The sequence below is a fragment of the Bos javanicus genome, chromosome 1 (assembly GCF_032452875.1).
Source record: "Bos javanicus breed banteng chromosome 1, ARS-OSU_banteng_1.0, whole genome shotgun sequence".
NCBI lineage: Eukaryota > Metazoa > Chordata > Mammalia > Artiodactyla > Bovidae > Bos > Bos javanicus.
In genome coordinates, this window is record NC_083868.1 from 21358909 (window position 1) to 21385752 (window position 26844).

At 37.0% G+C, this 26844-nt stretch overlaps 1 long non-coding RNA gene across 1 annotated transcript in view; it reads left to right on the top strand.

Moving 5' to 3' along the window:
* Nucleotides 1–26844, top strand: part of LOC133253835 (uncharacterized) — an 89856-nt gene that overhangs the window by 16919 nt on the left and 46093 nt on the right. The window contains exon 2 of the long non-coding RNA XR_009738477.1: nt 618–734. This is a non-coding gene — a long non-coding RNA (uncharacterized LOC133253835). The remainder of the gene's footprint in view (nt 1–617; nt 735–26844) is intronic.

The following is a 26844-nucleotide window of genomic DNA, read 5'->3' on the forward strand; positions in this document are numbered from 1 at the left end:
TTTTGTAAAGTTTAAAAATAAAATAAAATTAAAAAAAAAAAAAAAAAAAAAACAACCAGAGGAAGAGTTGACCTCTCATGAGTACAAATATCAAATGAAATTCATGGTCTTCACTACACAGATGCTTAGATGCTGCCCAAATCTGAACAGTCACTAGTCAAAGTGGTGCTATGCACTAATGGTTTAGGTCCAGCCTTCATGTTTATCACTAAACCAAACATTGCTTACTTAGAAATAGAATTAAGTCTATTGGGTTGCTTTGTTTGTTTCAAGGGTAGGAGTGAGAGTAGAAATAATAAATAAGAGCTCTGTCTTTCCTTCCCAAGTTCAGAAACAAAGGCAAAATATCACATACAGGATAGACACATGGAGAGCAAAATATCTCCTTTGCTTACATAGACGGAGTGGAGAATATGATTTGGACTGTAGCTCAATGGGCTTGTTCACATTTCAACCAAAGATGTCTGGAGACCCTCGTTAAGGCAAAACTTGTGCTACTAAGGTTACTCGTGCTGCCTTGCTGAGGGGGAGAAAATCTAACAAGAAGGAAAAAGGTTGAGTTGAGAACACTGGATTTCTCCTTCCAGCTGACAATCAGCTATTATGTTTTTCCATAGGTAAGACTGTAGGAAGAGCTGAGAGTGTTACTCCACCTGAAATCTCTCCATATGGAAAAATAAAGCCAAGAACTAGAAGATTCTGGACTCTCCTTCCCATCAATGATAATGATTAGCGTGAGTCAAAAGGGCCCTCTTCTACAGAATCATATAGCGGGTAAATCAGAAGTCCTATTAACAATGGGAAAAGAGAAAAATGATTCCAGGGAGCTAAGTAGCTTTGTCCATCACAGAGAGTATATGAATATATCATGACTGAAAATTCCTTAAAAAAGTGACAGACACACATTTCTGTCTGCCTCCTCCAAAAAGAAAATGTACATACGTACAAGAAAAGAAGAGACACATTATCAAGAAATAAAACTATTCATGCAATTAAGTATGATAATAATATATTAATAATACTCATTCCTGAATAAACAAGTAGAATGGTTAAAAATGCAAATGTATCTCATCACAATATTAACTAAAATTATGACTGAAGTGGCATTTACATAGCCTAAAAAATAAAATCATTAACCCACAAGGCCAGAGAAAATGATAAAAGAAATAAAAGCATCCTAGTGAAGTCAATAAAATTTTGGAAGCATATGGATGGAATAACAGTAACAAGAAGCTAAGTGACTTTTTGGACAGCAGCCAGGATAAATAAGCCAATTTATGTCATAACACTTTAGAAAGACTCAGGAATTGAAGGTATGCACTATCTCCAGAGGAAAGGATAGAGGGCTGTGGGGATAAGGCATAAAACAAGAAGACTGATAGAAAACCTGAATCAAAAGTATTGTTTATATCGCCATTTTGAGGCTGTGATTAATCACCCCTCACTATAGCTGAGGTGTTGATTTGTGGAGAAACTGTGCCAAAAAGCAGAGAAACAATTGACAACAAGTATGAGATACAGAATTGCCAAAGAAGGAATAAGTGAAAGTCTGAATGCTGAATTAGAAGAGAAGCCCTCCAAACCCCATCATTACCCACACAACTATCCCAGGCTGACGAGTGTTGACAGCTCCGCCCATTGGAAATGTTGGGCATCCCTTTCTAAACACCCTTCAGTAAATACAAGCCTGTAAGCCTTGCCAAACCAGATAGAACTTCCCTTAAGAATGCTGGCAAACTATGAGATATAAATCAGTTCCCTAAGTTATTAAATATTTGCAGCTATTTTTGCTTTCCCTTCTTTTCAGATCAAGAAAAAAAAAGGTACATGAGATTAAGTAGAATGGTAGCGTATCATGATTTAGAAAACTTAGCTGAGAAATTCTACAACTGCTCAATAGAAGACCATCACAATAAACAATTCAAGAAAGGTATATAAAAATAATAATTCTGATAAATATCATTTTAAAAATATTTGTCCAAATTTAACAACTATTTACAAATAAAAACCAGTGAAAATGGAAATAAAATCTGATTACTTGTCAGGATAATGAATGTCTATCCTGAGATAACTGTCATAATATACTGAACAGAGATGTACATACATATAAGAAAGGAAGAGACATACCATTATCAATAAATAAAACTATTACATGCAAGTAAGTATAAGATAATGATATTATACCCTAAATTATCCCTAAATAACCAAGTAGGATGGTAAAATAAAGAGTATCTCATCACAATACTAACTAAAACTATATAAAACAAAAATCTGAATGAGAATATATATGACATACATTGCAAAAACTAGAAAACTTTGTTGGAAGAAAATTACATTCAACCAAATGTAAAGAAATAACAGGGCTTCCCTGGTGGCTCAAGACAGTAAAGAATCTACCTGCAATGCAGGAGACCATGGTTCAATCCCTGAGTCCAGAAAGACCATGGTTCAATCCCTGAGTCCAGAAGATTCCCTGGAGAGGGAAATGGCTACCCACTCAAGCATTCTTGCCTGGAGAATTCCAAGGACAGAGGAGCCTGGCAGGCTACAGTCCATAGGATCACAAAGTTTTGGACACAACTGAACAATTAACATATACATAAAAGAAATGACATGTTCCTGGATAGGAGGAGACAGTCATGTATAATATTCAGTTCAGTTCAGTTCAGTTGCTCAATCATGTCTGACACTTTGTGACCCCATGAATCGCAGCACGCCAGGCCTCCCTGTCCATCACCAACTCCTGGAGTTCACTCAGACTCAAATCCATCGAGTCAGTGATGCCATCCAGCCATCTCATCCTCTGTCATCCCCTTCTCCTCCTGCCCCCAATCCTTCCCAGCATCAGAGTCTTTTCCAATGAGTCAACTCTTCGCATGAGGTGGCCAAAGTACTAGAGTTTCAGCTTTTGCATCATTCCTTCCAAAGAAATCCCAGGGCTGATCTCCTTCAGAATGGACTGGTTGGGTCTCCTTGCAGTCCAAAGGACTCTCAAGAGTCTTCTCCAACACCACAGTTCAAAAGCATCAATTCTTCGGCGCTCAGCCTTCTTCACAGTCCAAGTCTCACATCCATACATGACCAATGGAAAAACCATAGCCTTGACTAGATGGACCTTTGTTGGCAAAGTAATGTCTCTGCTTTTGAATATACTATCTAGGTTGGTCATAACTTTCCTTCCAAGGAGTAAGCGTCTTTTAATTTCATGGCTGCAGTCACCATCTTCTGTGATTTTGGAGCCCCAAAAAATAAAGTCTGACATGTTTCCACTGTTTCGCCATCTATTTCCCATGAAGTGATGGGACTGGATGCCATGATCTTCATTTTCTGAATGTTGAGTTTTAAGCCAACTTTTCCACTCTCCTCTTTCACTTTCATCAAGAGGCATTTTAGTTCCTCTTCACTTTCTGCCATAAGGGTGGTGTCATCTGCATATCTGAGGTTATTGATATTTCTCCCAGCGATCTTGATTCCAACTTGTGCTTCTTCCAGCCCAGTGTTTCTCATGATGTACTCTGCATATAAGTTAACAAGCAGGGTGACAATACACAGCCTGGACATACTCCTTTTCCTGTTTGGAACCAGTCTGTTGTTCCATGTCCAGTTCTAACTGTTGCTTCCTGACCTGCATACAGGTTTCTCAAGAGGCAGGTCAGGTGGTCTGGTATTCCCATATCTTTCAGAATTTTCCACAGTTTATTGTGATCCACACAGTAGTATAACATTAATTCTTTTGAAAAATAATATGAATGTTTAATAAAAACTCAAAATCAAAAGTTCCTTCTTGGACCAAAATATTCAAATGATAAATTTTTTTGGACTATTAATTAGTAAAGAATATCTGAGAATAGTCTCAAAAGAAAAATAATTGAGGAACTAGATTAATTGGATATTAAAATATATGCTAATCAATCAGTAGAACAGTGTAGTACAAACATCAACACATTACATTATTGAGAAGTTGGGAAAACTGAAAATTAACCCATACATCAAAATTTTTAAATATGTTTTGAGTTAAAATATGCTTAGATAATAGTTTTACATGTATGGGAAAAATATCTATTCATATGATCACAAAATATAACAGCTCATCCCAAAACATTTTGGCATGCATTGTATATCATTATACAAAATATTAACAATATCCAAAATGCCCCAAATAAAATAAACTGGATGGTTAGCCCATAGTGGAAGGGTGATATGAAGTGGTAGTTGATAAATTTTGAGCTAGCTAAGAAAAAAAGGAATTTCCTTGCCCAAAACCAAATGAAATTATATAAAATTTTGGAATTATAGCCATAAATAAAAACTTAAAGTCTTTAAAAAATTTGGAGTAAATGTAACAAAAATTGATTAAAATGTAATTATACTTCCTGGTTTACCAACTAAGCTCAGGATACAAATGTGCAAATTCACCAGCAAGCAACTGTAAAGAATACTATTTTAGTAAGGAAATTAAAATATTTAGCCTCAACTATATTTCAAATGTACAATTTAAAGTCAGTGATATAATTGTTTACTGTACTAGTAAAATTAAATGATTTGTGCTTTGGCAGATAATATCTTAAAATAGGCATCTTCTGGAGAAGATCAACATGTCCTTTCACAAGAATGACACAGCAAAACAGGAAACATTTCATTTTTAAAAGAATACACTGAGAATACAGAATGCAAATCTCTGTTAATTTAAAAATGATAAAGTCATAATGAAACAATTCACCAAAATATGAAGTAATTTGGTATTCATCATAACTGTGAAAAAGATTTCTATTATTAATTCAAATCAGTGTGACATTTACCATTTGTTTAGTATGCATTAGGCATTATTCTAGTGCCTCAGAAAATTAAAGATTGAACAGTAAATATACAGTCTTATGTCTCTAGGAGCATATGATTTGCTGTAAGACTAGAAGTGGGACAGTAAAAAAAAAAAATTTTTAATTGGATGTAATACATGTTGGAAAGTAACAAAACTAATATATATGCTGTATTATGAAATTTAAATTTTTTAAAACCCTTTTAGAAAGAAGTTTGGCATTTCATACAATGAGCCATAAACATTTCATAACCATTTTTATTCAGTAATACGATTTCTGGAAATTTAGTCTAAGGAAATACATCCAAGGGAAAAAAAGCATAATGAATTAATTTATTAAGGCAGTAAGACCTGAAGGGTATTCTTTGGAAAACTGGTTACATTTAATAATCATTATGAAGATCATAGTAGTCAACATTAAAATTATACATACATTGTACAGACACATACATATGTATAGAAAACTTGAGATACATAGTTTTAGTATTACATTAAATGTTTCAAAAGCATAAACTTGGAAGAAGTCTGGAAGGAAATGACAATGTAGAGATGCATATGGTTGGATTAGGGATGATTTTCATTTATATTCAACATTTTTTAGCTTGCCAAATATATAGACTTCCCCTGGGCAAACATTCTCTAAAGCTATTGGATTCTTTAATAATTTTAACACAATTTAAAACAAAGGAGTTTTAGACCCTTCGCTAATACAAATTTTTGAACCCAAGAGTCCTACTCTTCTATTTTATTAGGAGGTCTTTTAGATTTACATTTTAACCTTCCAAGCTTTGACCATCCGTACTCTGATGCTAAGAACCGACTTATTGGAAAAGACCCTGATGCTGAGAAAGATTGAGGGCAGGAAGACAAGGGGTCGACAGAGAATGAGGTGGTTGGATGGCATCACCAACTCAATAACATGAGTTTGAGAAAACTTCAGGAGAGAGAGAAAGGCAAGGAAGCCTGGCGTGCTGCAGTACATGGGGTTGCAAAGAATCAGACATGACTTAAGCGACTGAACAACAACAACTCTTAGTTCCTTGAAATTTGACTTTTGTCTCTCAGTCCTTCAACACTGGACTTAGATTGGGGGTACTGAACTTTATCCAAGATTACAGAATCTAAGGCAATGTGGTTTTATCCTATTACATAGGAAAGAGGAAGTGGAACAGCATATTAGATGTTGTATGTAGGTGCAGGGAAAGGATAAACATTTTACCTATATTTTGCAAGGCATTCATTTAAAGATTTACTGTGAATAAACTGAGTAACAAATAATAGCATTAACTGCATGGTGCCCAGAAACAAACCCTCATCCATCTCCTGACTAATTCATTCCAAGAGTGGGCATACTCCTTTCCTTGACAACCACCCCAGCAACACAACCAAGTGAAATACCCAAGAAGCCTCAATGGTTCACAACATATTTCTCAAAGCTGTAGGCATTCCACCTTCAATAACCCACATGAGGCACATTATGACCATACTAAAAACCCAGCACTTAATATCCTGTTTGCAGATTTAGGTGATCTTCCTTTTCTCCCAAGGGCAAGACCACGAAAGTGAAAATGAAAGTGAAGTCTTGTCCAACTATTTGCGACCCCATGGACTCTAGCCTACCAGGCTCTTCGGTCCAGGGAATTTTCAAGGTACGAGTACTGGAGTGGGTTGCCATTTCCTTCTCCAGGGGATCTTCCTGACCCAGGGATCAAACCAGGTTCTCCCACACTGCAGGCAGATGCTTTTACCATCTGAGCCACCAGGGAAGCCAATAAGTTACTTGAAAAAATAAAAGTGCTAGTCCCTCATTCATGTCACACTCTTTGCGACCCAATAGAGATCTACCTTGTTGTTTTGGGTCCATACAGTCTCAGATCACAAAGAAAATCAACTTTTAGAAAAGAGAGAGTAGTTGGTTGTTGATGGATTGGAAGTGGAAAAGATTATTTCAGATTGAGGTGACTGAGGAAAAAAGAACTCAGAGGCTTTATTCTGCTTTGCTGGTTCAGGGAACTGTACTTAGTTCAGAGGGACACGGGGTTTAAAGTGCCCAAGAAATGCAACAGGACGTGCAGCCAGAGACTCAGGCTGGTACCTGGTCACTGAAATGTAAGGTGCTACACATTAACCTATGTTGTTTGCATTGCATAGGACAGATTGTTGTGTTATTTAGTTGCTAAGTTGTGTCTGACTCTTTTACAACCCCATGGACTGTGGCCTGTCAGGATCTTCTGTCCGTGGGATTTCCCAACCCACTGGAGTGAGTTGCCATTTCTTTCTCCAGGGGATCTTCCTGATCCAGGGATTGAACCTGAGTCTCTGGCATTGAAAAGCAGATTCTTTACCACTGGGTCACCAGGGATGCTCTTCCCAACTCCTTATTCATTGGAACACCCAGAGTGCAGAGCTGGAGCTATAAAGCCTTGTAAAGGGCCGTCAGCTGAGCCAGGGCTGGTTCAGGAACTCAGCTGATGCCATTCTGTGGATGACATTCCCTAGAGCAGAGACCTGACTTAGAACATGTATGTGACCTAGTCTGGAAAAACCGGCAAGACGCAAGGGTTTCCTGTGGACTTATGGGTATGAAGTTTTCTTGGTCTCTACGGAGAACCATCCACCACAAGGTGCTTATTCTTTGGTTGTCAGGAGTGAGAACGACCACATGGTACTGCTTCAACCAGTTTGTCATCAATTGGGAACTCTACAGCTAAAGGATGAAGTCCACACAGATGAGAGCAGAACTAAAGAGAGAAAAATAGTTGGAGAAATGGGCTTTCACCTGCCCCAAATTTCTTCCTGTTTCTGGACTTTAAGGTGGTTGTTGTTGTCCAGCCACTAAGTCATGTCTGACTCTTTGCAACCCCATGGACCTGCAGCACACCAGGCTTCCCTGTCCTTCGCTACCTCCCAGAGTTTTCTCAAAACCATGTCTGTTGAGTCAATGATGTTATCTAACCATCTCATCCTCTGCCACCCCCTTCTCCTCTTGCCCTCAATCTTTCTCAGCATCAAGGTCTTTTCCAGCTCTTCACATCAGGTGCCAAAGTGTTAGAGCTTCAGCATCTGTCCTTCCAATGAATATTCAGGGTTATTTCCTTTAGGATTGACTGGTTTGGTTTCTTTGCTGTCCAAGGGACTCTCAAGAGTCTTCACCAGCACCACAGTTTGAAAGCATCAGTTCTTCAGCACTCAGCCTTCTTTATGGTCCAACTCTCACATACATACGTGACTACTGGAAAAACATATCTTTGACTATACGAACCTTTGTCAGCAAAGTGATATCTCTGCTTTTTAATACACTGTCTAAGTTTGTCATAGCTTTTCTTCCAAGGAGCAAATGTCTTTTAATTTTGTGGCCGTAGTCACCATCTGCAGTCATACTGGAGCCCAAGAAAATAAAATCTGTCACTGTTTCAACTTTTTCCCCATCTATTTGCCATGAAGTGATGGGATAAGATGCCATGATCTTAGTTTTATGAATGAATTTAAGGTACAGAAAGCAATAAGCAGAGTAATATTCAAAATATGAAACAAGCTATATGCTATGACATACATGTTTATATGCAACATAAATATAACTCATACATCAGTCACAATATCATTCTGATAACTTCCAAACTTTTCCTTGATTTTAGAAACTGTTGTCTTGATCATTTCTTTGATATGCTACCTCAAGCTAAATGATACATCTATTTAAGTCATATTTGACAAAAAAAACTCCTTTCAAAAATTTCCCATGAAATTATTATGTGACATAATCTAAATAGAGAAATATAGTTCAGTATATGGAATCTTTTCCATGTTTCTGCTAAAATTAACAAAATTATATTCAAAATATGTCTAGCTTATAATGCTCTCGGTTTTTATATATTAAGTGTCTAATTCATGAGAACCATTTATTGGAATATAATTATTTAGCCTAGTTATATTGATTTTTATTAATCTTCAATCTACAAATAAAAATATTATTTGAAAAGAATTCAAAATAATACATTAAACAAACTTTGATGCTTATTAAATATTTTACTTTGCTATCACTTTTATGTGAACTTTCAGTGTATGTTATAATCTTTTCATTAGAATTATTTTGCTTCAAATGTTATAACATGCTTTTATATCTATATCTTGCTCTCTTTTTTAGATTTTTTAAATTTAATGTATATATTTAATCATTTTATCATGCATTAATCAGACAGCTTTAATAAAACAATTTTTTTCTTGTAAAACTAAACAAAGTGGAAAATATACTACTATTCAAACTCTAATTCCTTGAGGAAAAAGTCCACTTTCCCAGCTCCTAATTATTCCCACTGCAAAATTTCTACTACAATTGACTTTTGGATGCTTCTTAAAGTTTCCAGACCACATATGCTGCTCCAGTGGCACAGACTGCCAACAGAGATACGAATACTCCTCCAATTTTCATGATGTCAATTCCAAGCAAGTTAGTGTGTCATTTAATTCTCTCAAATATGTATCTAGGGCTTCCCAGGTGGTGCTAGTGGTAAAGAACCCGCCTGCCAACGCAGGGGATGCAAGAGACACGGGTTCCATCCCTGGGTCAGGAAGATTCCCTGCAGAAGGGCCTGGCAACCCACTCCAGTTTTCTTGCCTGGAAAATCCCATGGACAGAGGAGCCAGGTGGCTGCAGTCCATAGGGTTGTACAGAGCTGGACACAAGTGAAGCAACTTAACACACATACACACAGTGGTATCTAATACATGATGATAAAATCCATCAAGAAAGGAATTCAATCACGTATTGTTTACATGTCCTATTGCCTTATCGAGAAATAATTGAATGTGATAATGTACTGCCAAATTAAAACATCCAGAAATTTTAACAAAAATCTGGCTTAAACTCTAAACATTTTCCTTCCTATTATATTGGCCCAACTCTGTAAAAATATAAGATTTCCTTTCAGATGTTTCTCATTTAAGTTATTTTTCTTGAACACCAACAAAGAAGATTGGTAAGTTATTTCAGTAATTATATGTTTTCTCACAAGTCGAGCCATAAGTCTGAATTACAAAAATATGCATATAGTAGTAGAATTACTTGTGAAATCCTGTTAATATTTTATATCTAGACATGACTGAATATTTTTAATATAAAATAAAGTTCTAATGGTACTTTCTAAGTTATTTCAATATACTTTATTGATATTCTTTTAAGAAATCTTTTGGGCAGTTTATATTATTTCAATTATTTTATTATGTGATGTTATAGAGGTGATATTATATGAAACTGAACTGAAGACTAATGATTTTCCCCTTTGATGATTACAAATTTTCTCAATATGAACAATGAGCTTTAATGAAACAAGATTAACATTCTGATGAAATACATGTGTTTAGCACTTTCAATCATTATTGACAGAAAATTTTTGAATGCTCAAAACCCATGATAATATACTTATACATTTTCTTGAAATACAAATGATTTGTTTTCTTTTGTATTAATTCTTGCACATTATCTGAACTTTTCTGATTTTTTGCTCAACATCAGTTGTCCCAGGAGTAAGTTTATTATTTTATTTCATAAAATCATTGCTGTGCTCCTCCAAATTCTAAACATTCATCTTTATAACATCTATTCCTACATAAATTCTGACAGTCCCAATAGATTCTTAAAGTAAGAGATACCTATATTTCAAAGCAATAATGATTAACTAATTAAAAGACAATGGAAAATGTCAATTCTCCTAAAAAAAAAGAGCACTTTTTTCAGAATACATATTATGTGATACAGATTCATTTAGTGTTTGGAACTGCCAATATTTTGGGTATCACTATGGGAAGAGGACTACTTATTAATTCATAATGTGACATCATATGACAATTAACTTGGATCAACCAACTTGTAGTTTGATTTTTATCAGTGGCCTCACTACTTCACTATTCTTTGTATCCATGTCTTTGCTATGTAGCTTTGCAGTGCCATCTCAATCTGTTTCTGGGCTCCAAGTGACTTACTTGGGCAACATGATATCAGTAAGTATGATGCAGGTAGAAGTTTGAAGGAGACACAGGGAACGTAGTTTCAATCCCTGGGTTGGGAAGATCCCCTGGAGGATAAAACATCAACCCACTCCAATATTCTTGCTGAGAAAATCCCATGGACAGAAGAACCTGACCGTCTAGAGTCCATAGGGTTGCAGAGTTGGACACTACCGAGGGACTGAGCAACACGTTAATGGGTATGCATTTGCTTCCCTGTCTTTGCCAAGAAACCATACCTAGGCTAACTTTCTGCAGGATGGTCTGTGTGTGGAACAGAGCTGAGTCACTCCAACTGGGTAACTCAGAGTCATCCCTGAGAAATGCAACAAAGCCAGACAAGATCAGAAAGACACCTCCTGACATGCAGCTGACAGAAGCCACTTGAACATATACAGCTGAGATCAACTGAGCACATGAGATCATCTAAATCCTAGAAAAATCACAAGCTAAATGAATGGTATTGTTGCACACCACTGTGCTTTTGTGGCCATAGACACAAGTTTTATGGCTAATTTCTATTCATTAATTATTTTTACTCCTTATTGCCATTACTATTAGAGATTTAGCAACCAATGAAAACACACTATATATTTTTTAAAACTAGCATAACTATGCTGGTATGAATTGGCTAAACATCAGCCAAGCAGTGAGTGTCAGAATTTAGAGCTGTTTGCGTGGGTTTTCTGTTACCTATGTCCAAAATCAACAAAAATGATGTAATTTGTGCTTTCATCCTGGAAGTAATGGGAAAACACTCAGTGATGGCAACACTTCAAAGTCCCACAACATAATGGCCAATAATTTGTCTACATTTTCTGCACATCTGCTTGACCCAGAAACCAATTTTCCAATTTGAATATAAATATCTTACCATCTTCCTTTCCATTCTGAGCCAAGAATGATCACATGACTTTTAGTAACTTAGAGTAGTCATAAGTACAGAGATCAACATCAAATAACATCATATGAGGCCAGTAGAAACTTCAGATAAAACTTAACTTTTATAAATTTGATAGTTACTGAATTAACGATATTGGAGGGAAGAAGTTATACCTTAAAAGATAAAAAACTATTGGTAAACTGGAAATCAACATTTGTTTTTCATTTCTACAACTTTTTTTTTAATTTAATTTTATTTTATTTTTAAACTTTACATAATTGTATTAGTTTTGCCAAATATCAAAATGAATCCACCACAGGTATACATGTGTTCCCCATCCTGAACCCTCCTCCCTCCTCGCTCCCCATACCATCCCTCTGGGTTGTCCCAGTGCACTAGCCCCAAGCATCCAGTATCGTGCATCGAACCTGGACTGGCATCTCGTTTCTTACATGATATTTTACATGTTTCAATGTCATTCTCCCAAATCTTCCTACCCTCTCCCTCTCCAACAGAGTCCATAAGACTGTTCTATACATCAGTGTCTCTTTTGCTGTCTCGTACACAGGGTTATTGTTACCATCTTTCTAAATTCCATATATATGCGTTAGTATACTGTATTTATGTTTTTCCTTCTGGCTTACTTCACTCTGTATAATAGGCTCCAGTTTCATCCACCTCATTAGAACTGATTCAAATGTATTCTTTTTAATGGCTGAGTAATACTCCATTGTGTATATGTACCACAGCTTTCTTAGCCATTCATCTGCTGATGGACATCTAGGTTGCTTCCATGTCCTGGCTATTATAGACAGTGCTGCGATGAACATTGGGGTACACGTGTCTCTTTCCCTTCTGGTTTCCTCAGTGTGTATGCCCAGCAGTGGGATTGCTGGATCATAAGGCAGTTCTATTTCCAGTTTTTTAAGGAATCTCCACACTGTTCTCCATAGTGGCTGTACTAGTTTGCATTCCCACCAACAGTGTAAGAGGGTTCCCTTTTCTCCACACCCTCTCCAGCATTTATTACTTGTAGACTTTTGGATCGCAGCCATTCTGACTGGTGTGAAATGGTACCTCATAGTGGTTTTGATTTGCATTTCTCTGATAATGAGTGATGTTGAGCATCTTTTCGTGTGTTTGTTAGCCATCTATATGTCTTCTTTGGAGAAATGTCTATTTAGTTCTTTGGCCCATTTTTTGATTGGGTTGTTTATTTTTCTGGAGTTGAGCTGTAGGAGTTGCTTGTATATTTTTGAGATTAGTTGTTTGTCAGTTGCTTCATTTGCTATTATTTTCTCCCATTCTGAAGGCTGTCTTTTCACCTTGCTAATAGTTTCCTTTGATGTGCAGAAGCTTTTAAGGTTAATTAGGTCCCATTTGTTTATTTTTGATTTTATTTCCAATATTCTGGGAGGTGGGTCATAGAGGATCCTGCTGTGATGTATGTCAGAGAGTGTTTTGCCTATGTTCTCCTCTAGGAGTTTTATAGTTTCTGGTCTTATGTTTAGATCTTTAATCCATTTTGAGTTTATTTTTGTGTATGGTGTTAGAAAGTGGTCTAGTTTCATTCTTTTACAAGTGGTTGACCAGATTTCCCAGCACCACTTGTTAAAGAGGTTGTCTTTAATCCATTGTATATTCTTGCCTCCTTTGTCAAAGATAAGGTGTCCATAGGTGCGTGGATTTATCTCTGGGCTTTCTATTTTGTTCCATTGATCAATATTTCTGTCTTTGTGCCAGTACCATACTGTCTTGATAACTGTGGCTTTGTAATAGAGCCTGAAGTCAGGCAGGGTGATTCCTCCAGTTCCATTCTTCTTTCTCAAGATTGCTTTGGCTATTCGAGGTTTTTTGTATTTCCATACAAATTGTGAAATTATTTGTTCTAGCTCTGTGAAGAATACCGTTGGTAGCTTGATAGGGATTGCATTGAATCTATAAATTGCTTTGGGTAGTATACTCATTTTCACTATATTGATTCTTCCAATCCATGAACATGGTGTATTTCTCCATCTATTAGTGTCCTCTTTGATCTCTTTCACCAGTGTTTTATAGTTTTATATATATAGTTCTTTTGTTTCTTTAGGTAGATGTATTCCTAAGTATTTTATTCTTTCCATTGCAATGGTGAATGGAATTGTTTCCTTAATTTCTCTTTCAGTTTTCTCATTATTAGTGTATAGGAATGCAAGGGATTTCTGTGTGTTGATTTTATATCCTGCAACTTTACTATATTAATTGATTAGTTCTAGTAATTTTCTGGTGGAGTCTTTAGGGTTTTCTATGTAAAGGATCATGTCATCTGCAAACAGTGAGAGTTTTACTTCTTCTTTTCCAGTTTGGATTCCTTTTATTTCTTTTTCTGCTCTGATTGCTGTGGCCAAAACTTCCAAAACTATGTTGAATAGTAACGGTGAAAGTGGGCACCCTTGTCTTGTTCCTGACTTTAGAGGAAATGCTTTCAATTTTTCACCATTGAGGATAATGTTTGCTGTGGGTTTGTCATATATAGCTTTTATTATGTTGAGGTATGTTCCTTCTATTCCTGCTTTCTGGAGAGTTCTTATCATAAATGGATGTTGAATTTTGTCAAAGGCTTTCTCTGCATCTATTGAGATAATCATATGGTTTTTGTTTTTCAATTTGTTAATGTGGTGTATAACATTGATTTATTTGTGGATACTGAAGAATCCTTGCATCCCTGGGATAAAGTCCACTTGGTCATGGTGTATGATCTTTTTAATGTGTTGTTGGATTCTGATTGCTAGAATTTTGTTAAGAATTTTTGCATCTATGTTCATCAGTGATATTGGCCTGTAGTTTTCTTTTTTTGTGGGATCTTTGTCAGGTTTTGGTATTAGGGTGATGGTGGCCTCATAGAATGAGTTTGGAAGTTTACCTTCCTCTGCAATTTTCTGGAAGAGTTTGAGCAGGATAGGTGTTAGCTCTTCTCTAAATTTTTGGTAGAATTCAGCTGTGAAGCCGTCTGGACCTGGGCTTTTGTTTGCTGGAAGATTTTTGATTACCGTTTCAATTTCCTTGCTTGTGATGGGTCTGTTAAGATTTTCTATTTATTCCTGGTCCAGTTTTGGAAAGTTGTACTTTTCTAAGAATTTGTCCATTTCTTCCACGTTGTCCATTTTATTGGCATATAATTGTTGATAGTAGTCTCTTATGATCCTTTGTATTTCTGTGTTGTCTGTTGTGATCTCTCCATTTTCATTTCTAATTTTATTGATTTGACTTTTCTCCCTTTGTTTCTTGATGAGTCTGGCTAATGGCTTGTCAATTTTATTTATCCTTTCAAAGAACCAGCTTTTGGCTTTGTTGATTTTTGCTATGGTCTCTTTTGTTTCTTTTGCATTTATTTCTGCCCTAATTTTTAAGGTTTCTTTCCTTCTACTAACCCTGGGGTTCTTCATTTCTTCCTTTTCTAGTTGCTTTAGGTGTAGGGTTAGGTTATTTATTTGAGTTTTTTCTTGTTTCTTTAGGTATGCCTGTATTGCTATGAACTTTCCCCTTAGGACTGCTTTTAAAGTGTCCCACAGGTTTTGAGTTGTTGTGTTTTCATTTTCATTAGTTTCTATGTAAATTTTGATTTCTTTTTTGATTTCTTCTGTGATTTGTTGGTTATTCAGCAGGGTGTTGTTCATCCTCCGTATGTTGGAATTTTTAATAGTTTTTCTCCTGTAATTGAGGTCTAATCTTACTGCATTGTGGTCAGAAAAGATGCTTGGAAGGATTTCTATTTTTTTGAATTTACCAAGGCTAGATTTATGGCCCAGGATGTGATCTATCCTGGAGAAGGTTCCATGTGCGCTTGAGAAAAAGGTGAAATTCACTGTTTTGGGATGAAACGTCCTATAGATATCAATTAGGTCTAACTGGTCTATTGTATCGTTTAATGTTTGTGTTTCCTTGTTAATTTTCTGTTTAGTTGATCTATCCATAGATGAGAGTGGGGTATTAAAGTCTCCCACTATTATTGTGTTATTGTTAATTTCTCCTTTCATACTTGTTAGCATTTGTCTTACATATTGCGGTGCTCCCGTGTTGGGTGCATATTTATTTATAATTGTTATATCTTCTTCTTGGATTGATCCTTTGATCATTATGTAGTGACCATCTTTGTCTCTTTTCACAGCCTTTGTTATAAAGTCTATTTTATCTGATATAAGTATTGCTACTCCTGCTTTCTTTTGGTCCCTATTTGCATGAAAAATCTTTTTCCAGCCCTTCACTTTCAGTTTGTATGTGTCCCCTGTTTTGAGGTGGGTCTCTTGTAGACAACATATGTAAGGGTCTTGTTTTTGTATCCATTCAGCCAGTCTTTGTCTTTTGGTTGGGGCATTCAACCCATTTACATTTAAGGTAATTACTGATAAGTATGATCCCATTGCCATTTATTGTTTTGGGTTCGAGTTTATACACTGTTTTTGTGTTTTCTGTCTAGAAAAAATCCTGTAGTATTTGTTGGAGAGCTGGTTTGGTGGTGCTGAATTCTCTCAGCTTTTGCTTGTCTGAGAAGCTTTTGATTTCTCCTTCATATTTGAATGAGATCCTTGCTGGGTACAATAATCTGGGCTGTAGGTTATTTTCTTTCATCACTTTAAGTATGTCTTGCCATTCCCTCCTGGCTTGAAGAGTTTCTATTGAAAGATCAGCTGTTATCCTAATGGGAATTCCCTTGTGTGTTATTTGTTGCTTTTCCCTTGCTGCTTTTAATATTTGTTCTTTGTGTTTGATCTTTGTTAATTTGATTAATACGTGTCTTGGGGTGTTTCGCCTTGGGTTTATCCTGTTTGGGACTCTCTGGGTTTCTTGGACTTGGGTGATTATTTCCTTCCCCATTTTAGGGAAGTTTTCAACTATTATCTCCTCAAGTATTTTCTCATGGTCTTTCTTTTTGTCTTCTTCTTCTGGGACCCCTATGATTCGAATGTTGTAGCGTTTAATATTGTCCTGGAGGTCTCTGAGATTGTCCTCATTTCTTTTAATTCGTTTTTCTTTTATCCTCTCTGATTCATTTATTTCTACCATTCTATCTTCTAATTCACTAATCCTACCTTCTGCCTCTGTTATTCTATTATTTGTTGCCTCCAGAGTGTTTTTAATTTCATTTATTGCATTATTCATTTTATATTGACTCTCTCTTATTTCTTCTAGGTCCTTGTTAAACCTTCCTTGCATGTTCTCAATCTTTGTCTCCAAGCTATTTATCTGTGTTTCCATTTTGATTTCAAGATTTTGGATCAATTTCACTATCATTATTCGGAATTCTTTATCAGGTAGATTCCCTATCTCTTCCTCTTTGGTTTGGTTTGGTGGGCATTTATCCTGTTCCTTTATCTGCTGGGTATTCCTCTGTCTCTTCATCTTGTTTAAATTGCTGAGTTTGGGGTGTCCTTTATGTATTCTGGCAGTTTGTGGAGTTCTATTTATTGTGGCATTTCCTCGCTCTGTGTGGGTTTGTACAGGTGGCTTGTCAAGGTTTCTTGGTTAGGGAAGCTTGTGTCGGTGTTCTGGTGAGTGGAGCTGTATTTCTTCTCTCTCCTTTCGAAGACTTGGGTTGCTTTTCTGGGTGCCTGATGTCCTTTGCCGGCATTCAGAAGTTGTTTTGTGGAATTTACTCGGCGTTTAAATGTTCTTTTGATGAATTTGTGGGGGAGAAAGTGTTCTCCCCATCCTACTCCTCCGCCATCTTAGCTCCTCCCCCATTTCTACAACTTTTAAGAGGAAATAAATCTAACAAATATCATCTCAATTCTAAAAAAATAATTTAGGAAGAATGTCACTCTGAAATATGATTTGTTTTAATGAAATGACAGCTAACATAGTGACTTTATCATCAGAAGGAAAGATTTTATCATCATGAGGAACAAGCTTTTAAAATGTTACATTTAAGTAAAGAATAACACTAATTATCTTTTATCCAAATAGCAAATATGACAATAATAATAATAAACCTAGATGGAGAGGGTACCAAAGTGCTATCCTCAAAAGTTTTTGGAAAACAACGTATCAGTGTGAATTATAAGATGTAAAAGTGTTCATTTTTTTGTTCAAATCGATTGCATACTTTTGTTTTACTATGAAATGCCGCCTCAAAACTTAGCTATGTGAATCAACAAGCATTTTTTTTTGTTTGTTTTTAAACTGGGTAGCTCTGGCCATGCTTGTCTCACTCTGTGCAAATGCCTCAGTTCCTTTACCACTAGCTCCAGGGGGCCGGGTTGTCATACTCTCCTCCAGGTGGTGCTAGTGGTAAAGAACACTTTGGCCAATGCAGGAGACATGAGAGATGCAGGTTTGATCCCTGGGTGGAAAAGATCCCCTAGAGGAGGGTATGGCAACCCACTCCAGTATCTTGCCTAGAGAATCCCATGGACTGGGAAGCCTGGCAGGCCACAGTCCATAGGCTCACAAAGAGATGGAGATGACAGAAGCCATTTGGCATGCTTGCACACCACTCAGTGATGGACTGACAATTGGCTAGAGAAACAGGGGCAAATGGGTTACATGTATCTCATGGATCAGCAACTGGTTTAATGGCAGCAAGGATTCTAAGAATCAGATGAGAAGCTGCAAGGCACCTTGAGACCTCAGTTTGGAACAGGAATAATGGTTACTTCTGCTTCATTTTATTGGCCAAGGTAAAGGAGAGATAAGAAAGCCTTCCTCCGTGATCAATGCAAAGAAACAGAGGAAAACAATAGAATAAGAAAGACTGGAGATCTCTTCAAGAAAATTAGAAATACCAAGGGAATATTTCATGCAAAGATGGGCACAATAAAGGACAGAAATGGTATGGGTCTAATAGAACCAGAAGATATTAAGAAGAGGTGGCAAGAATACACAGGAGAACTGTACAAAAAAGATCTTCATGACCCGGATAACCGCATTGGCATGATCACTCACCTAGAGCCAGATGTCCTAGAATGTGAAGTCAAGTAGGCCTTAGGAAACATCACTATCAACAAAGCTAGTGGAGGGGATGGAATTCCAGTTGAGCGATTTCAAATCCTAAAAGATGATGCTGTTATAGTGCTACACTCCATATGCAAGCAAGTTTGGAAAACACAGCAGTGGCCACAGGACTGGAAAAAGTCAGTTTTCATTCCAATCCCAAAGAAAGGCAATGCCAAAGAATGCTCAAACTTCCACAGAATTGCACTCATCTCACATGCTAGAAAAGTAAGGCAAAACATTCTCCAAGCCAGGCTTCAACAGTCATGAACCAAGAACTTCCAGATGTTCAAGCTGGATTTAGAAAAGGCAGAGGAACGAGAGATCAAATTGCCAACATCCATTGGATCATCAAGAAAGCAAGAGAGTTCCAGAAAAACAAGTACTTCTGCTTTATTGACTACACCAAAGCCTTTGACTGTGTGAATCATAACAAAATTGTGGAAGATTCTTCAAGAGATAGGAATACCAGATCACCTTACCTGCCTCCTGAGAAATCTGTACGCACGTTAAGAAGCAACAGTTAAAACCGGACATGGAACAACAGACCGGTTCCAAATCAGGAAAGGAGTACATCAAGGCTGTATATTGTCATTGTGCTTATTTAACTTCTATGCAGAGTACATCATGTGAAATGCCAGGCTGGATGAAGCACAAGCTGGAATCCAAGTTGCGGCAGAAATATCAATAACCTCAGACATGCAGATGAGACCACCCTTTTAGCAGAAAGTTAAGAAGAACTAAACAGCCTCTTGATGAAAGTGAAAGAGGAGAGTGAAAAAGTTGGCTTAAAACTCAACATTCAAAAAACTAAAATTATGGCATCCAGCCCCATCACTTCATGGCAAATAGATAGGGAAGCAATGGAAACAGTTAGAGACTTTATTTTCTTGGCCTCCAAATCACTGAAGATGGTGACTGCAGCCATGAAATTAAAAGACGCTTACTCCTTGGAAGAAAAGCTATGACCAACTAGACAGCATATTAAAAAGCAGAGACATTACTTTGCCGACAAAGGTCCATCTAGTCAGACCTATGGTTTTTCCAGTAGTCATGTATGGATGTGAGAGTTGGACGATAAATAAAACTGAGAGCTAAAGAACTGATGCTTTTGAACTGTGGTGTTGGAGAACACTCTTGAGAGTCTTTTGGACTGCAAGGAGATCAAACCAGTCAACCCTAAAGGAAATCAGTCCTGAATATTCATTGGAAGGACCGATGTTGAAGCTGAAACTCCAATACTTTGGCAACCTGATGCGAAGAAGTGACTCATTGGAAAAGACCCTGATGCTGGGAAAGATCGAAGGCAGGAGAAGATGGAGATGACAGAGCATGAGATGGTTGGATGGCATCATCAACTTGATGGACATCAGTTTGAGTTTGCTCAAGCTTGCTCACAACTGGGAGTTGGTTGTGGACAAAGAAGCCTGGCATGCTGCTGTCCATGGGGTCATAAAGAGTTGGACACGACTGAGCAACTGAAGTGAACTGAAGTCACAAGTTCTGATTCAAGTAGTGAGGGAACAGATTTTACTTCTTAGTGGAAGAAGCTGTAAAATAACCCTGCAGATTGCGTGGGTAAGGGAAGCATGGAGAGTTGTGGTCAGTTTTGTAAACTATCACATAGACTCTGACAATATCATCCAAGCAACTATCAAAAATATGGGGACTAGAGGCACTCTTTGTACAAAGATGTTTATTGAGGTAAAATTAGAGGAAACACTATTTCCAACTCTTTTGAAAAATTGTCATATACATTATGAAAATTTTTACTTTGTGGAATAATATGCTGATAGTATTAAAAATCTAAGGAATAGATACTTGTAAAGTTGAAAAACAAAGTAGACCTAAATGAAAGTAATATGATTACAGTTGCACTCAACACTGAAAATACATCAAACTGTGCATAGTAACATGTCTTTACTAGGTAAGACTATAGATCACTTTGTCACTTTGTCTATATTCCTGACTTACAATCTTCTCTATATTGAGTGTGTATAGCCTCCAGGATACGGGACACAAATTGATTACAAGAAAACATCCCCTCCACTATGTCTTTTAGAAGACATTTTAAAGATGATACATGGAGAGCAACATTACATTTTCGAGTGGGGGAGGGATTTTTTTTTTTTTTCTTCCTCAAGGAAGAAGTGACCCATATGACTTGAAACACCAAATCCATTATGAAACTGAAGCAACCAGAGGGAGCACAGGTAGAGACATAGTGCATTATCGGTAGAAAGACAGAGACGTTCAGTAAACAAGAACCACAACATCCACTGAACATGTGAGCAAGACTTTATTGTTGTTAGCTGGTGCTCCAAGTTCTACTTTAAGGGAGTACATCAGTAAACACTAAGATATTTCTGTCATTGGTAACCTGGGACCTGAAGCCAAAGCACTCATTTGCCTAGTTCAAATTACACAAATGAGTACCAGAGAAAGGATCAGAGGAACAGAAAAGTAAACATTTAGCTACTCCAGCTAATAACTATAAAATTACATAGCGAGAATGGTATAAAAATATTTATATATACTTCATAACTTGTTGGAGATATATATATGTGTGTGTGTGTGTGTGTGTGTATGTGTGTGTGTGTGTGTGTGTGTGTGTATCTATATATATAGTACATAGAGACCATAATCACAATCACATTCAACAAGTTACGGACTTTTTATGACAAAAGGCATCCCTACCCTAGTAAAGTTGAAGCTTCACTATTATATGTCCATTACAGTGCATAGTTGAACCCTGCTTGAGTATCTTTTTTCTTCCCTAATCTACACATTCTTCATATGTTTAGGATGACTGTCTTCCAAGATTGCCTCTGGCATCAAAATTCTACAATTTGATGATTCTGCATTGAATTTGTTGTTATTCAGTAACTCAGTCCTGTCCGACTCTTTGTGAATCCATGCACTGCAGTACACCAGGCCTCCTTGTCCATTACCAACTCCCAGAGTTTACTCAAACTCATGTTCATTGGGTTGGTGATGCCATCCGAACACCTCATCCTCTGTCGTCCCCTTCTCCTCCCGCCTTCAATCTTTCCCAACCATCAGGGTCTTTTCAAATGAGTCAGTTCTTCCAATCAGGTGGCCAAACTACTGCAGTTTCAGCTTCAGCATCAATGCTTCCAATGAATATTCAGGACTTATTTCCTTTAGGACTGGTTTGATCTTCTTGCAGTCCAAGGGACTCTCAAGAATCTTCTCCAACATCACAGTTCAAAAGGATCAATTCTTCGGTGCTCAGCTTTCTTTATAGTTCAACCCTCACATCCATACATGACTACTGGAAAAACCATAGCCTTGACTGGACAGACCTTTGTCGGCAAAGTAGTGTATCTGCTTTTAATATGCTGTCTAGGTTACTCATAACTATCCTTTCAAGGAGCAAACATCTTTTAACTTCATGGCTGCAGTCACCATCTGCAGTGATTTGGAGCCAAAAAAAAAAATAAATAAATAAAGTGTCTCACTGTTTCCACTGCTTCCCCACCTATTTGCCATGAAGTGATGGGACCAGATGCCATGCTCTTTGTTTTCTGAATATTGAGCTTTAAGCCAACTTTTTGACTCTCCTCTTTCACTTTCATCAGGAGGCTCTCTAGTTCTTCACTTTCTGTCATAAGGGTGGTTTCATCTGCATATATGAGGTTACTGATATTTCTCTCAGCAATCTTGATTCCAGCGTGTGCTTACTCCAGCCCAGCATTTCTCATGATGTACTCTGCATAGAAGTTAAATAAGCAGGGTGACAGTTTACAGCCTTGATGTACTCCTTTCATGATTTGGAACCAGTCTGTTGTTCCATGTCCAGTTCTAACTGTTGCTACTTGACCTGCATACAGATTTCTTAAGAGGCAGGTCAGGTAGTCTGGTATTCCTATCTCTTGAAGAATTTTCCATAGTTTGTGGTGATCCACACAGTCAAAGGCTTTGGCACAGTCAATAAAGCAGAAGTAGATGTTCTTCTGGAACTCTTTTGATTTTTCAATGATCCAGCAGATGTTGGCAATTTGATCTCTGGTTCCTCTGCCTTTTCTAAAATCAGCTTGAATATCTGGAAATTCATGGTTCGTGTACTGTTGAATTCTGACTTGGAGAATTTTGAACATTATTTTACTAGCGTGTGAGATGAGTACAATTGTGTGGTAGTTTGAGCATTCTTTGGCATTGCCCTTCTTTGGATTGGAATGAAAACTGACCTTGCCCAGTCCTGTGGCCACTGCTGTGTTTTCCAAATTTGCTGGCATATTGAGTGCAGCACTTTCACAGCATCATCTTTTAGGATTTGAAATAGCTCAACTGAAATCCCATCACCTTCACTAGCTTTGTTTGTAGTGATGCTTCCTAAGACCCACTTGACTTCACTTTCTAGGATGTCTGGCTCTAGGTAAGTGATCACACCATCATGATTACCTTAGTCATGAAGATCTTTTTTGTACAGTTCTTCTGTGTATTCTTGCCACTTCTTAATATCTTCTGCTTCTGTTTCATTCAGTTCAGTTCATTTGCTCAGTCATGTCCGACTCTTTGTGACCCCATGAATTGCAGCTCGCCTGGCCTCCCTGTCCATCACCAACTCCCAGAGTTCACTCAGACTCACGTCCAGCGAGTCAGTGATGCCATCCAGCCATCTCATCCTCCATTGTCCCCTTCTCCTCCTGCCCTTAATCCCGCCCAGCACCAGAGTCTTTTCCAATGAGTCAACTCTTTATATGAGGTGGCCAAAGTACTGGAGTTTCAGCTTTAGCATCATTCCTTCCGAAGAAATCCCAGGGCTGATCTCCTTCAGAATGGATTGGTTGGATCTCCTTGCAGTCCAAGGGACTCTCAAGAGTCTTCTCCAACACCACAGTTCAAAAGCATCAATTCTTCGGTGCTCAGCTTTCTTCACAGTCCAACTCTCACATCCATACATGACCAATGGAAAAACCATAGCCTTGACTAGATGGACCTTTGTTGGCAAAGTAATGTCTCTGCTTTTGAATATGCTATCTAGGTTGGTCATAACTTTCCTTCCAAGGAGTAAGTGTCTTTTAATTTCATGGCTGCAGTCACCATCTGAAGTGATTTTGGGGCCCAAAAAATAAAGTCTGACACTGTTTCCACTGTTTCCCCATCTATTTCCCATGAAGTGATGGGACCGGATGCCATGATCTTCGTTTTCTGAATGTTGAGTTTTAAGCCAACTTTTTCACTCTCTTCTTTCACCTTCATCCAGAGGCTTTTTAGTTCCGCTTCACTTTCTGCCATAAGGGTGGGGTCATCTGCATATCTGAGGTTATTGATATTTCTCCCAGCAATCTTGATTCCAGCTTGTGTTTCTTCCAGTCCAGCATTTCTCATGATGTACTCTGCATAGAAGTTAAATAAGCAGGGTGACATTATACAGCCTTGATATACTCCTTTTCCTATTTGGAACCAGTCTGTTGTTCCATGTCCAGTTCTAACTGTTGCTTCCTGACCTGAATACAAATTTCTCAAGAGGAGGTCAGGTGGTCTGGTATTCCTATCTCTTTCAGAATTTTCCACAGTTTATTGCAATCCACACAGTCAAATGCTTTGGCATAGTCAGTAAGGCAGAAATAGATGTCCAGATATGACCTAAATCAAATCCCTTATGATTATACAGTGGAAGTGAGAAATAGATTTAAGGGACTAGATCTGATAGATAGAGTGCCTGGTGACATTGTACAGGAGACAGGGATCAAGACCATCCCCATGGAAAAGAAATGCAAAAAAGCAAAAGGGCTGCCTGAGGAGGCCTTACAAATAGCTGTGAAAAGAAGAGAAGTGAAAAGCAAAGGTGAAAAGGAAAGATATAAGCATCTGAATGCAGAGTTCCAAAGAATAGCAAGAAGAGATAAGAAAGCCTTCCTCAGCAATCAATGCAAAAAAATAGAGGAAAACAACAGGATGGGAAAGACTGCTTCTGTTAGGTTCATACAATTTCTGTCCTGTATTGCATCCATCTTTGCATGAAATGTTCCCTTGGTATCTCTAATTTTCTTGAAGAGATCTCTAGTCTCTTCCATTCTATTGTTTTCCTCTATTTCTTTGCACTGATCACTGAGGAAAGATTTCCTATCTCTCCTTGCTATTCTTTGGAACTCTTCATTCAAATGGGTATATCTTTTCTTTAGTTCTTTGCTTTTCGCTTCTCTTCTTTTCACAGCTATTTGTAAGGCCTCCTCAGACAGCCATTTTGCTTTTTTGCATTTCTTTTTCTTAGGGATGGTCTTGATCCCTGTCTCTTGTACAATGTCACGAACCTCCGTCCATAGTTCATCAGGCACTCTGTCTATCAGATCTAGTCCCTTAAATCTATTCCTGATTTCCACTGTATAGTCATAAGGGATGTGATTTATGTCATACCTGAAAGGTCTAATGGTTTTCCCCACTTTCTTCAATTTGTCTGAATTTGGCAATAAGGAGTTCATGATCTGAGCCAGAGTCAGCTCCCGGTCTTGTTTTTGCTGACTGTATAGAGCTTTTCCACCTTTGCCTACAAAGAATAGAATCAATCTGATTTCGGTGTTGACCATCTGGTGACGTCCATGTGTAGAGTCTCTTCTTTTGTCTTTGGAAGAGGGTGTTTGCTATGACCAGTGCATTCTCTTGGCAAAACTCTATTAGCCTTTGCCCTGCTTTATTCTGTACTCCAAGGCCAAATTTGCCTGTTACTCCAGGTGTCTCTTGCCTTCCTACTTTTGCATTCCACTCCTCTATAATTTGTTAAGAATATTAGAATCATACTGCTCTGTTGGTTAACGCAATAATAGGAAAGTAATATACATAGTGCCAAAACATAATACAATTGTGGGTTACTGGAGTATATACATTTCTTCAATCTTTCTGCCTACATTTTCTGTCTAGGCTTTTGGAATGGACTGAACCAAATTTTGAAATCACATAGAGAAATAGTTCCTCCAAAGGCAATGTATTAGAAAGAGTTGTTTACATTTTATCACCCTGAGTGTATTTTATTTCTCAGGAATAAAAGACACTTGAGGAAGAGTGATAGAATAATAATAAAACTCTTTAGAATTCCAAGATCCATAAAATAAACTAAAAACCTTCTCAGGAAATGAACATAGCTAAGAGCAACAGTACTTAACAATATACACCATGATGGACAAAGGAGACATTGTAAAATATAAAAAAAAATAAACTAAAACAAGCAAAGAAAATAAAGGAGAACACTGTTTCCATTTCAGCTTGTTTTGATCATATCCACTCATAATTATTTATTTTTATGAGACAGACCTTTATAAATAGACATTTTATCAAATAGATGAAACATCTTTATATGCTGAACTTTTAAAAAGATTTTTATTTAGTTAACCTGGTAAATTATAATATTTCTAAATGAAAATTTGACCAATTCATTTTTATACCACTTGAAATAAACAAGACTGAAATACTGACTTTTTCTTATAGCAACAATTTTTGTGATTGTTTTATATGTTCCAAGGAGGAATATTTTACTAGCTATGAAATGCTTACTTAAGAAGAAAACTAACATAATCTTTAAAAAAAAAAAAAGTGTTTAGAAGAACACCAAATTTAAAGTTTATCAATCAGGTAAAGAACAAAATATGAGTAGGAAAAAAATCTTAAAATTTATTTGGTAAATTTTAATCATCACTCTATCCTACTAGTTATATAGGATTTAAAGAAGAGTAAAACTACACTTTGATAATACAGTAGAAATACAACAAAGGCATTTGTAAAAGTTTAAGCTCAATGTCTAATCTTCACCACAAAATATCTAATTCAAAACCTTGCATATTTAAGAACATAATTATTTTTCTCACCAAACCATTTTTTTAAATTATCATTTTAAAATTTTTTCTTATAAGCTATGAGTCAGTATATTAGGTTTCCAAATAGCTGCTAAAATCAGAAGCAGTGCTAAAATGTTCAATTCCATTTAGTCTTTAAAATATATTGTACTTCTTACTTTTAATAGCAACCTACAAAATTTTCAATTCTTAGTTAATATGATTACATGTAAATTAAGCTGTGATCATACAATTCATGTTAAAAGTTTACACCTCTTATGTATTTCATACATCACAGCACAAATATGTTTACACTGTCATTTAATCAATTCAAAGCTAAAAACATATGCTGCCCTATTGATACGTCAGATAGTATGACTAGT